Source organism: Pteropus alecto, unplaced genomic scaffold (genome assembly GCF_000325575.1).
Source record: "Pteropus alecto unplaced genomic scaffold, ASM32557v1 scaffold69, whole genome shotgun sequence".
Taxonomy (NCBI): Eukaryota; Metazoa; Chordata; class Mammalia; order Chiroptera; family Pteropodidae; genus Pteropus; species Pteropus alecto.
The window spans coordinates 11,155,393-11,167,768 of NW_006494610.1; the positions used below are offsets into that span (position 1 = coordinate 11,155,393).

The following is a 12,376-nucleotide window of genomic DNA, read 5'->3' on the forward strand; positions in this document are numbered from 1 at the left end:
AAAGCTTCAATGAAAGTGAGGAAAATGTTGTATGCTTCAGATATAATGATCTGAAATACAATTTTTTATATACTTTGGTTTACACCAAGCTACACTTAAAAACAGATTTCAAAAAATCTACTAAACAGTACATAAAATGTTCTACTTACTTTATTTACAGAAATAAAAATTCAGTTTAAAAAAAAAAACACCATTCTTTAGTAATGGTTAACTTTGCTCTGCAAACTCATTTAATAGCTATTCCACTGTGTCAACATTTCAGTGACACTGGGTGGCTCATACCTATTTTTACAACAGGTTTTACAGCATGCTGAGATAGATTTCTGAATCAGACATCTGACAAAGTGTACTCAAAGACACGTAAAATTTCACAAGTATAAACAAAAATAATAAATCAATAAATGATTTCATGAATAAAGATTATTTTAAAGCCTTTCTAACTTCTTTGATTCTGACAGTCCAGGTATACAGGTTTATAGTCTCTGTTTCATGATAGTTTATGTTAAATAACTTTTAGTGCTAAATTATGACATTAAAGTTAATTTAAAAGGAAAAAGTAGCATAGAAAGCTTATTGGGTACTTTGAAGAGAAGATCTTAATCTTTTTTTGATCAACTGATCTGATAGGATGGGTATTAAGATATGGAAATAACCCAATTATAAAACCATAGAGCATAACATTTCAATTTTACTATAGTTACTCTGAGGTAATTCTCTTTGACACTGCTTTAATCATTATACTTTGTCAAAACATCTGAAATTATTCTTTACTATGTAAAGGTCCACACAAAACGCATTTAAGATTTCAGAGACCAGGGTGGAGGGAAAAGATGACTACTAAGAAATAGGATATAGTATGTTAAGTCTGTCTTATAGAATTTCACTATCAAATACAGTAATGCCCAGAAGTACTCTGTTCAGATGTAGCCAAAGAAATTGTCAAGTTTTTAACCACTCCGTTTGTTAAAAAAAAAGAAAAAGAAAAAATCACTCTATCAAACACTACATAATGTTACAATGTACTTATCTCATTATTTTGAAACAAATTTCTCTGTTCTAGCATGACTCATTATGCTCAGAAAACAATTTATGCCCACTCTGACACATTGCTTGTGCTATCATTCCCATTCCTTTTTTCCACTCATTCATTTATCCTTATAAATCAGCTCAAATCCTGCTTCCTCAAAGATGAAGTTACCTATAAGTATATAGACTACAAAATGTTGAAGATTGATGTCTCTTCCAGTACTGATCTATACTAATAAAACTGGCATTTAAATAAAAATGGCAGGGGGAGAGGGGTGGGCTAAAAGAGATCAAATATATGGTGACAGAAAGAAATCTAATCGTGGGCAATGAATATACAGTGCAATGTACATATGTGCTTTACTGTTGAATTGTACACCTGAAACTTACTGGATTTTGTTAAACGAATGTCACCATAATAAAAATAAATAAATAAAATTTAAAAATAAACAAATAAAAATGCAAAGCAGTATAGACAAAGATGTCGTTTGATCACATGTAAACACTCTTAAAGAAAAAAAAAGGATCTTTCATCCTTTGCATTTCACTAAAGACCCAGTAAATTATCATATGCAGTAGAGGAGGTACAGCAGCGAAAAATCAATGACTAGCCTAAGGAGAATTAGGTTCTAGTTCCAAGTTCTGACATTAAGAGCTATGTGCTTTTGAATAAATTACTGAGTTCTGTGGGCCTGTTTATCATCAGTGCCATCTAGCCAAAGGTTCTACAATTTAATAAAGGTTAAACGAATGGCAATTTGAATAATGTACAGGTGTTCTCTGAATTCCTTTACTAATACACCCAAAAACATTAATATTAATTTTAAACCAGTATTACTTACATGGAATTTAACACAGGAGAAACTGTTAGATAAAATAGAAAACATGTCATTTTTAAAAGGTAATTTATATAAATCCCTTTAGGCCCTGAACTAGTAATCCTAGTCAATAACCTTATATCACTCTCTACTGCCCTTAGTATCATATTTAGATTCTACCCTTTAGAATTGTATTTAGACCCTCTAAAATCTCAACTTAACCTACTTACTCAGCCTTATGCTCTCCGTCTTCTCATACATCTATGTTTCAATCATATGACATTTCTACCTCTGTGCCAAAATTAACACTTCTAATCTTTCCAAAGCAAGGGGGATTTCAAGAAGACCTCTTAATTTCCTCTTCTCTACAAGTTTCTCCAAAATTCCTCCATTAAAGATTTCTCATCCTATGTGCTATTATAATTACTATATTCCGTTCTGTATAGATTTGGGGGTACTTGTTTATATGTGCCCCCATACCCAACCATAGTTTCTTAAAGAGCAAGCCCAAGGTCTTCATTTTTTCTGCATCCTCCTATAGCTTTCTGTATATACAGCTGACTCTTGAACAATGTGGGAGTTAGGGGTGCCAACCCCAGTGCAGCTGAAAATCTGCATATAACTTCTGATTCCCCCAAAACTTCAGTCCTCCCTCTGCATCTGCGGAGGATAGGACCCCCACAAATACCCAAATCCACGTATGCTCAAGTCCCTTACATAAAATGGCATAGAACAATGCATACAACTGATCCTCTGTATCTGCAGATTCCCAACCGCTGATTGAAAATACTGTCTTGGATTTGAGGCTGGTCGAATCTGCAGATGTGAAACCCACCAACATAGATAGCTAACTGTATATTTAATGAAAAAAATATGCTTATAAGTGGACCCATGCAATTCAAACCTAAGTTGTTCAAGGGTCAACTGTATTAAACACAATGTTTACAAATCAAATAAAAAAGTTGCCAACCAAAGCACTATCACAGATAAATGAATTTAAGGACCAGAATCGAAAATTCTACTGGTCCAACTCCTGCACTACTCCAACATGAGCATAAACACAGACACCATTCTCTTTCCTAACACTAAAAGGTACAACAATATTGTGAAATACTGTAAATGTGGCTAATTTATTTACTGAAATATGACTTAATCAACCAATATATAACGATTTGCAGACCTAAAAATACAATGAAAAGGAGTTAAGGTACAACCTGCCAAGACTAATGTAACTCCATTCCTAAATGCTAAAGTTAAATATAACCCAGCTGCCTCCTTCCTCCACAGCTAAAATTGGCAATGTTTAGACTTCAGAAACTGGGAATGAAGCTGTTCTGCCCTTAATAAGGTAATAAATGCTAAGGTTCAAATCAAATTTTTCATACTGATATTGAAGTTAAACTCTCGTAGAGGGAAATCTTCTACAGCAGTCTCCCCTCATCCATAGAAGATATGTTCCAGACCCAGTGGGGGCCTGAAACCACGGACAGTACTGAATCTTACACCCACTATGTTTTTTTCTACATATGCATACCTATCGTAAAGTGTAATTTATAAATAAGGCAAAGTAAGAGATTAACAACAGTAACTAATAATAAAACAGAAAAATTATAACAATATACTGTAAAAAAAAGAGTTATATGCACGGCTTTGAGGTCATTAGCAAGTGAAAAAGGGTTTCTTGAACACAGGTACTGCGATACCACAGCAGTACATCTGATAACTGAGATGGCTACTACGTGACTAAGAGAAGAGGAGCATATACAGCATAAACACGTTGAACAAAGGGATGATTCACAACCCCCTGAACACAGCTGAATGGTATGAGAGTTTATCATGCTACCCAGACAAGCAATTTAAAACTTATGAATTGTTTATTTCTGAAATTTTCCATTTAATATTTTCATGAAGCAGTTGACCAAAAGTCACTGAAACCATGGGAAGCTAAATCATGGATAAGGGGGGACTACTTCACTAGTTTCAGGGCTACTACTTTCTAATCATGTGACCTATAACTAGTTACAAGGCTTAGCAAGTTTTTAATTCTTCATCTGGAATAAGAATATTATTTCATGAAAATGTTGTAAAGAATAAGTACCACACACTATATGTTTAAGTTGTTTTCGATCTTAGAATAGAAAAATGAAATGCAAAATAAACAGCTATACATTTTCTATTATATTAGTTCATAAAAGGAATATTTGTAATTATTTTCCTTCATGGAAATAAAGTATAGTCTGTGTGTTTTGGGTTAGAGGATTACGACTAATCTAAGAAGAAAAATTATAGGCAAGTAACTTCTCTCGAAACCTGTATTTACAAAAACAATTGTGCTACTGTGAAATCTAACAGAATTCCTAGTTATAATCTTAATACTACACATGAATCCCACTGTAGAACTTCCTGAAAGGTAGAACCAGCCTACTCTGCATGTCCTTTAAAGCAACTTTTCAAAATCTAGGGTTTCTTAAATTTATCACGTACCCATAAAATCTCTACTATTTCTTGAACATTCTTTTGGGCTCAAAAAAAAAAAATACTTAAAACGTCCTTTAACTACTAAATTGACAGTGTATTTGCTAAGTGCTTCTTGTCTTATTTGACTGTTGTGCCTTGTGGAAAAATCAACAATGACATATATCTATTTAAATGGTTTAACTACCGGATTAACTCACAAAAATTTTTACCATCAACCAATCAGCTGGCACTCATATATGGATATGTTGTTACTGGCCTCTAATAGAAACATTAATTAAGTGTTTTAGGTACTCTTTATAAAAATGAAAATTCACTAAATGATATTCAAATATCTTAAAACTTTAATAGATTTTCAAAATGATTTTACTTAGAGGTTAAAAATTGCTAACTATATTTATCATCAAAAATGCTATGAATAAAATCTGAAAAATATTACTTTAGAGGTGTTTCAGGCAGTATCTGACCATTTAATCAAAATATTTATTTACTGAGCATTACTAATACTGCACTGTTCTAGGCAGTGAGGATACAACAGTGAATAAGAAACAAAGGCCCTGCCCTGATGAAACTTACATTGCAAAGAGAGAAGATAGAAAATGAACATCGAATAAGATAATTTTGTGTTGAGGAAGTACATGAAGGAAGTAAACAGGGAGATGATTGGGACAGGGTGGGGTATTTTTGAAAAGGATGGCCACAGAAGTCCCCTCTCAGATGAAATGTGAATTGAAATCTGAAAGATAAGCACAGCCAGCTATGCCAAGAACTGAGGCAGGACATCCTAAGTAGAGAAAATAGTGAACACAAAGGCACTGAGTGCAAATGGACTTAGTATTTTTAAGGAACAGTGAGACACAAGCGTAATAGAAACAGGTGACAATAGTTCAAGATGAAGTATGAAAGGGAGGTAGGGGACATAGGGTCATAGATGCCATATCAAATAATTTTATTATAAAGACAAGAAGTCACTGCAGTGATTCCAGCAAAGAGGTGATGATCAAATTTGCAAAGACCACTCTAACAGCTATGTAAAGAACAGACTGGACTGAAGAGCTCAGAGTGGAATGGTAAGGCTAGTTAAGCAAGTCTTAGTCCCATGCAGAAGCTGACAGTTTAATAAGCTCAGGAGCAAGCAGCAGAGATAGCAACAAGTGGGCAGTTTTGAGTTTTATTTATAGATGAAATCAAAAGATCTTGGAATTGACTAGGATGGGGTAGGTTGAAGGGAAGAATCAGAGAGAGAAATCTGGGTTTTGGCTTGAACCAGGAACCTAGATTTTTGGCTTGAACCATTTTCTGAGATGGACACACAAAAAAAATGGTTTATGAGAGTAAATACAAAAATTCAGTTTTAGATCTGTTAAGCTGGCAATACCTACTAGACATAAAAATAAATAAGTCAAACAGGTAATTAGATATATGAGTCTGAAGATGAAGATAAAGATAGGGGGTGGAGACACATGAGTTTGGGAGCCATAAGCACATAGTCAATATTTAAAATCAGAGGCGGGTTACATATGTACATGCATTCGTCACAACTAAACACTTAATTAAGATCTGTGCCTTTCACAGATCACATCAATAAAATCATGTGACTGAATTATGTCACCCAAGAAGAGTATAATTAAAGAAGAAAAGGGTCCAGCCCCAAGTTTCCTACTATTCAGAGGAAGTGGAATGAGAAGACAAAAACAGAAAATGAATAGAAATAATGTAGGGAGGAGGCAAGAGAATTAAAAATGTTAATCAAGCCCTATTCAGACTGCAATGTGCTGATCAGCCCTGCAGCCAGGCCAGGAGGACACCTTCATAACAAAGGAAGATGTCTGCTGAATTACTAACAACTCATTCTCCACACCTGTGTGTCATTCCCTATGGCTAAAACCATGGGGGAACCTATGGATTAAAGGCTAGGAACTGCTAGCAGGCTTTTCACTCTACATATTATCTTTTTCATGCTACATACTCTTCCCCTTCCTCACTTTATGTCCATATCAAGGGAATGGGAACTAAAGAATGACATATAAACTGAATTCCCTGAACACTCGAGGGTCCCTCTCAGTGACTTAACTCTGTCTCTCTCTCTCACTGTCGCCCTCACTGTCCCTCTCACTCTTTGTCTCTGAGAGGAGACCACAGTGTCTGTGGAGTGTTACTCCTTTTCTAATAAACTTTCCTTTGACTCTAACCTTGGTGTGTGTTGAATTCTTTCTACACTCTGTCAAAGGACCCTCTTCTCTTGGTACAGAGGTGGGTCTCCCTGTCCCTTGCGGGAAATCTGCATTGTTCTGCATCAGAAAGAAACGTGATGTAATGTTACAGAATCCCAGAGAAGAGTCTTTCACAAAGGATTAAGTAGGCTGCTAAGAGATCATTGGATTTAACAAAACAGGAGTTAGAAATGACCTTGGTAGGAACAATTTCTTTGGCTTAGAGATGCAAGTCAGAGTGGAATGAGAAGAAACGGTTGATAAAAAAGAGGACACGTGTAAAAAAAATTACCAGAAATTGCTAATTGATTCCCAATATTCTATTATCTTCCTTTTGCAAAAATTTTGCTAGGCACATAGTTACCCAAGAGAAAGTGCAGACCTTTCTTGCATCTAGATATGGCTGTGACTATGTTCTGGTCCCAAACAGAAGTATTAGGTGGAACTTCCAGTTAGGCCCCTTAAAAGAATCTGATTTAGAGAAAGCCCTTTTGTTCTTCTCTCCCTTCCCTTTTCCTGATCCTGAAATGCTGTTTTAATGGCTGAAGCTCCAGCAGCCACCATGGACAGTGACATTGAGAACAGAAGCCAGGTGAATTCATAGAAAAGTACCTGCCTAAGCTGACTTTGGAAAAGCCACCATACCAGTTCTGGTCTGCCTATCTCAACTTCTTATATCCGAGGCTATAAATCTTTATAGTTTTAGCCATTATTATTAACAGACAAACCAAATCTAGCTGATACTGCTGAGTATGAGTATATATATCCAGAATGAGTCATCCTCCAAGATGTGCCTCTGTGGTATGCAGATTGTTTTGAGCTAAAGGCAACCAAGACCCTGTGGGCTCAAAAGAAACTTCTGCCTCCTCTTAAATACCTAGAAAATTTTAATTAGGAGCCCTGTCCATTATAATAAGAGATTATTAGAGATAATCTTTTTTGACCTACAGGGCAAACTTCTAATTACTGAACTACTGCTCTTAACTTCCTGTAACTTCTTGACCTTTGCTCTGAAGCCAGAATGTCATATATACTTCATTTTTCCCTTTCTGTTTTTGAATCTCTCATGTATGTGGGATCTCTGACTCTCTCTTGTATACGGGGTTCGCACAATATGTCTGTAATTAAATGTAGTCATTTTCCCTTGCTAATCTGTCTCAGGTTTATTTATTAGCTCCTGAAAGAATCTTGAAGGTAAAGCTTCCTCCTCCCTGTGAATGAAAGAGGGTCTACGTAGTAAGTCTGACAAGCTAATCCCCCCACATGTCAAGCCTGACAAGCTCAGTGACCCAAAGTAAGCTCACAGGAGGATCTGATCATAAATTCCTAACTCAGCAGGTCATGGTGGGTAGTCAAACACTAAGCCTGTAATTTTCTTGGTAAAAAGTTAATCTTTCTCTTAAGTGTTCCCTGTCCATTGTTCTTGTGCATCTAGTAAAACATACATTTGAAATGTGAGAGCAATGTTCTTTTCCAGACCCCCTGGAGTATGTCATAACCACCTTCATGGGAGCACATGATCTTGTTGCCCATATACTATCTCAATTTACTGTAAATGTTAAATGTTAATCCTGTATCTACCAATGTAAAAGATGTATCTCTCCACTTTACTTTTTATCCATAGAGATTTCCCCATCTTGCTTTCTCCTGTCTCCTTAATCTACCACCAAGGGATTACATATAACCTTCCTTAATCTCTCCAATGCATAAAATGACTCCAAATGCATAAGAAGAACTGCAGAACTGCCATTCCAGTCCTTTGAGATCTTGTTTCCAGGCATGTCCTCAGTTTGGCTCTAATAAACTCTTACAAATTTTTTCTATAGGTTTGGACATTCTTATGTTGACATTACCCACATATAATACTTTTATTTCACACTTTTTTTCCCACTCGAACTTTGCAAGCATTGTTTTATTGTGTTCTGGATTGGCCATAACTGAGAAGTTTGCAGCCAGCTAGATTTCATGTCCCTTCCTCCTGTCCTTTATATAGGTCATGTTCTCTTTTTGGCCAAGATGCCAAAATAATTCTTTCATTTCTTTAGTAACTTAAGGTATAGTCGATTTTAATCATTTCGTAAATATTTTTCCTGGTACTTAGTGCTTTTCAACCTATAAATGTACTTTATATTTCAGAAATTTTTGTCTGTATTGTATTTCTGAATATTGTTTTTGTTCCATTTGTTGGAGTCTCTATTCCAGGAATATAAGATATCTTTATGCAGGACAGTCTTTTCATGGTCATTTCTTTATTTTGTTTCCTGTAGCATATTTGTAAAAGTTGTCATGCCATTTTTTAAAAAATCTTGATCATGTTTAACATGGAAAGTGCTAAACTGAGGTCTTACTTATTCTGATATCCAACAGATTCTTCTTAACAACCTCAATACTCTTCTCACCATTTTTATTTCTGTGCACACAGACACACCCACCCCACTTTGAGTACTGAATACTGATTTTATTCTTTCTCTATAACCCGGATACAGGAAATGGGGGAAGGGAGAGATTAATGTTTTCTAGGCCTCATCTTTCCTTAGTCTAGCTTCTGGGATGCGGGACTGGAATTATAAGCCTTGTCATATACACCCTGTATCTCGTCATTCTTTTCTTGGCCTCTACTTTTTGAAATATTTGGCATAAATTTGCATAAATCTCTTTTTTTTTCACTTCTATTACTTTTTTTTTTTCCCTCTCCACCACCCACTTTTACTTCTTTCATTTGGTTTTAGTGGAGGAAAATTCTGTGATCCTACTTCACTTTTACTCATAAACCCCTACATTTATTTTTTTTTAATATTTATTTTTTAAATACCAAATGCAATCTTTTGAGTAACAATGGTTGCACTTTTACTTCTGTTATTTTGAACAGAAGGAAGTAAAGAGAAGACAACTAGTTTCAATTCTTTTTATATATTCAATATACTAAATGGAAAATATAAGACCACAAATAAAGTTCTTCCGTGAACTTTACAAATACCCCGTTAGGTCCAGGAGAGCCCTATCCCTATCCCGACAGTGTGGGAACCTGACTTCTCCCTTATCATTGTGTAGGAACCAGACCTTGCATCCAGGTGGGAACTGGACTTCTCCCTTACCTTTGTCTGGGAGACAGACCTTGTATCCGGGCTGGCAATGCTATATGCTCGTCTCCCGCTTCACTGGGCTCTCCTCACTTCCCCACCAATTTACCCGCCCCAAATATTCCTGCCAAAAGGCCCGTCTCAAGCCCCATATAAGTTTCAAGTCCTCTCACATTCCGGGCTGATGACATCTTCGGCTCAGCCAGGCTGTCGTTCTGCTACAACAGATCTTGCTCAACCCCTTTGGTCTTGTGTGTTCCTCCTTCAGGGAACCTAACATCTCGTGCCAAAACTGGGGAGAGTTTGGTGCAGGTTCAGTGGCCACTCCTCTGAACCCACCCCGAGCTTATTGGTTTGCAAACTGGAGAGCAGTGGGGTGCAGCAGCTCACCCAGGCTAATCTCGGATCCTACCTTTTTCCCAGGCTCTAAGGGGTTTAACCCTAACCTTCCAAATCCTCCTCGAACCCAGCCACGGAGGACACCAGACCGGGAGCTTCACCTTTTCATTGCTGGCCTGCCAGCCCACATCAGTCACTTAATTTTTGGGTGAGTGGTTATCTACCTCTTCCGGTGTCTTCTTTCTCTCTCTTTCTCTGACACATCCTAGAGCTAGGTCAGAAGACTCCTTGGCCTCCTGGCCCCGGGTCCTTCTGAACTGGGGCCATCTGGCTCAGAAAGGACCCCTCTGCTCTAGCGGATGGACTCTTTGTCAGTGGGGACACCCACACAAAGAGCCGCTCTCCCTTCCTTGTGGTTTGCCACTTGCCCTCCTCACTTTCCCTGTCGTTCTCATCCTCTTCTTCTTGGGGAACACACCTTCCACACCCTCCAAAACCAACCCCCTTGGCTGTCTTTTAAGAAACCTAGACAATCTCAGCCTCAAGGGTGATATCAGACCTAAGTGTCTCATTTTCTATTATAACACTGCTTGGCCACAATATAAATTGGATAATGGATCTCAGTGACCTGAGAATGGTACCTTTGATTATAACACATTAAGAGACCCTGACAACTTCTGTCACCACAATGGAAAATGGTCTGAAGTTCCCTATGCCCAGGCCTTCTTTATGGCTCTTCTTTATGCCCAGACTCTCTCTGTAAATCCTGCTCTACTTAACAGATTTTACTTCTTCACTCCAGTCTGCTTCCCTTGACTCTGAAACTGGCACTTCCTCTTTTGATCCCACTGACTGCAAAACCCCACCCCCTAGACTCCCACCCCTGTATGCTCTTCTTTCAGCCAACCTCCCAGATGACTCCCTTACTCTTCCCCCGCCCCAACCCTTCAGCTCACAATTCCCCAACTTCTTTCTCCTTTAAACCCTCAGCTCCCAATGAGTTCAGCTCAGATCTCTCAGAACTCTCCTTCTCCTTGCCTCACACCCGCTCTCTCTCGTCCTCTGCAGCCTGCTATTGTTTGCTCTTTAAGGGAAGTTGCAAGCTGAGGGTATAGTCCACGTTCATGTCCCTTTCTCTCTGGCCGATCTCTAATTGAAAAAAAAGTTAGGATCCTTCTCCACTGACCCCACCATTTCTGTCTCATCTCTAAGCCTTTAGCCACACCCTCCTTAAATTGTCTCTTACTTGGAACACCCTTCAGTCACTTGTTCCTAGTCCTTCCTAAGTGCCCAACCCCAACCCTTGGTAGAAACATTTTGTCAAAACTCAGAGCCTCCCTTAAGGATCTCTTTCCAACCACTAATTCAGACCCATACCTCCTTCTCCTTTTCACTAAACCAGAATCAGATAAGTTCCCCCTCCCAACTTCTCTGGTCACACCCAAGGTCTTGAATACCTATACCCCTTCCATAGCGTAACACCACTCTCTATCCACATAAAACTAAAAATCCCTTCAATATACCCCTATCAACCCCAATATCCCTTTATCTTTAGAAAGCAGACAAAGCCTCCAACCCATTATACAATGCTTTCTATCCCCAAACCTCCTCAGACCCACACACTCCCCATTCAACACCTCGATCCTGCCTGTCAAGAAGTCGGATGGCTCATATCGCTTAGTCCAGGACCTTCGCATCATAAACCAGGCAGTTCTCACAGCCCACCCATTAGTACCCAACCCCTACACCCTCCTATCCCTTATTTCTCCAGATACTTCCCATTTCACTGTAATTGACATAAAAGATGCATTCTTCACCATTCTTCTAAACCCAGACTCCCAAAATCTCTTTGCTTTTACCTGGACAGATCCTGTCATTCATCCATCAGTCCCAACAACTTACCTGGACTGTCCTTCCCCAAAGGTTTCTGGGATAGTCCCCACTTCTTTGGACAAGTCTGAGTATCAGATCTAGCAAAACTAGATCTCCATCCCTGCACTCTTCTCCAATATGTAGATGATCTCCTCCTTTGTAGCCGTTTTATTCCCTTTCTTATGAACACAGAGCTAGTCTCCTGAATCATTTGGCTAAAAATGGGTATCGTGTCTCTCCCAAGAAGACCCAACTTTCTTCCCCTCAAGTCATTTATCTCAGTCTCTTTATTACCCTACAACATCGCTCCATTACTTTAAACAGAAAAGACCTCACCGCTTCCCTCTCACTTCCCACCTCAAAACAAGAGCTTTGATCTTTCCTCAGTTTAGCAGGGTTTATCCATATTTGGGTCCTTAACTTCATCATTCTAACTCACCCTTTACATCTGGCCTCTAAAGATCCTTTGAATGAACCACTAGATCCCACCATTAATATTAGCCCTTACTTTTGAAAGTTACAGCAGGCCCTTATATCAGCCCCAGCTCTTTCC

General features: G+C 38.1%; 1 protein-coding gene across 6 annotated transcripts in view; it reads right to left on the reverse strand.

Annotated features, from left to right (window-relative positions):
• Positions 1–12,376, reverse strand: part of PHTF2 (putative homeodomain transcription factor 2) — a 122,088-nt gene that overhangs the window by 94,361 nt on the left and 15,351 nt on the right. The window contains exon 1 of one of the 6 annotated variants that reach the window (XM_025042172.1): positions 9,628–9,646. The exons of the other annotated variants lie outside the window; for them this stretch is intronic. The gene's annotated coding sequence lies outside the window, so the exon portion shown is untranslated. Of the gene's footprint in view, positions 1–9,627; positions 9,647–12,376 lie in introns of those variants that run through there. 6 annotated transcript variants of the gene reach the window in all.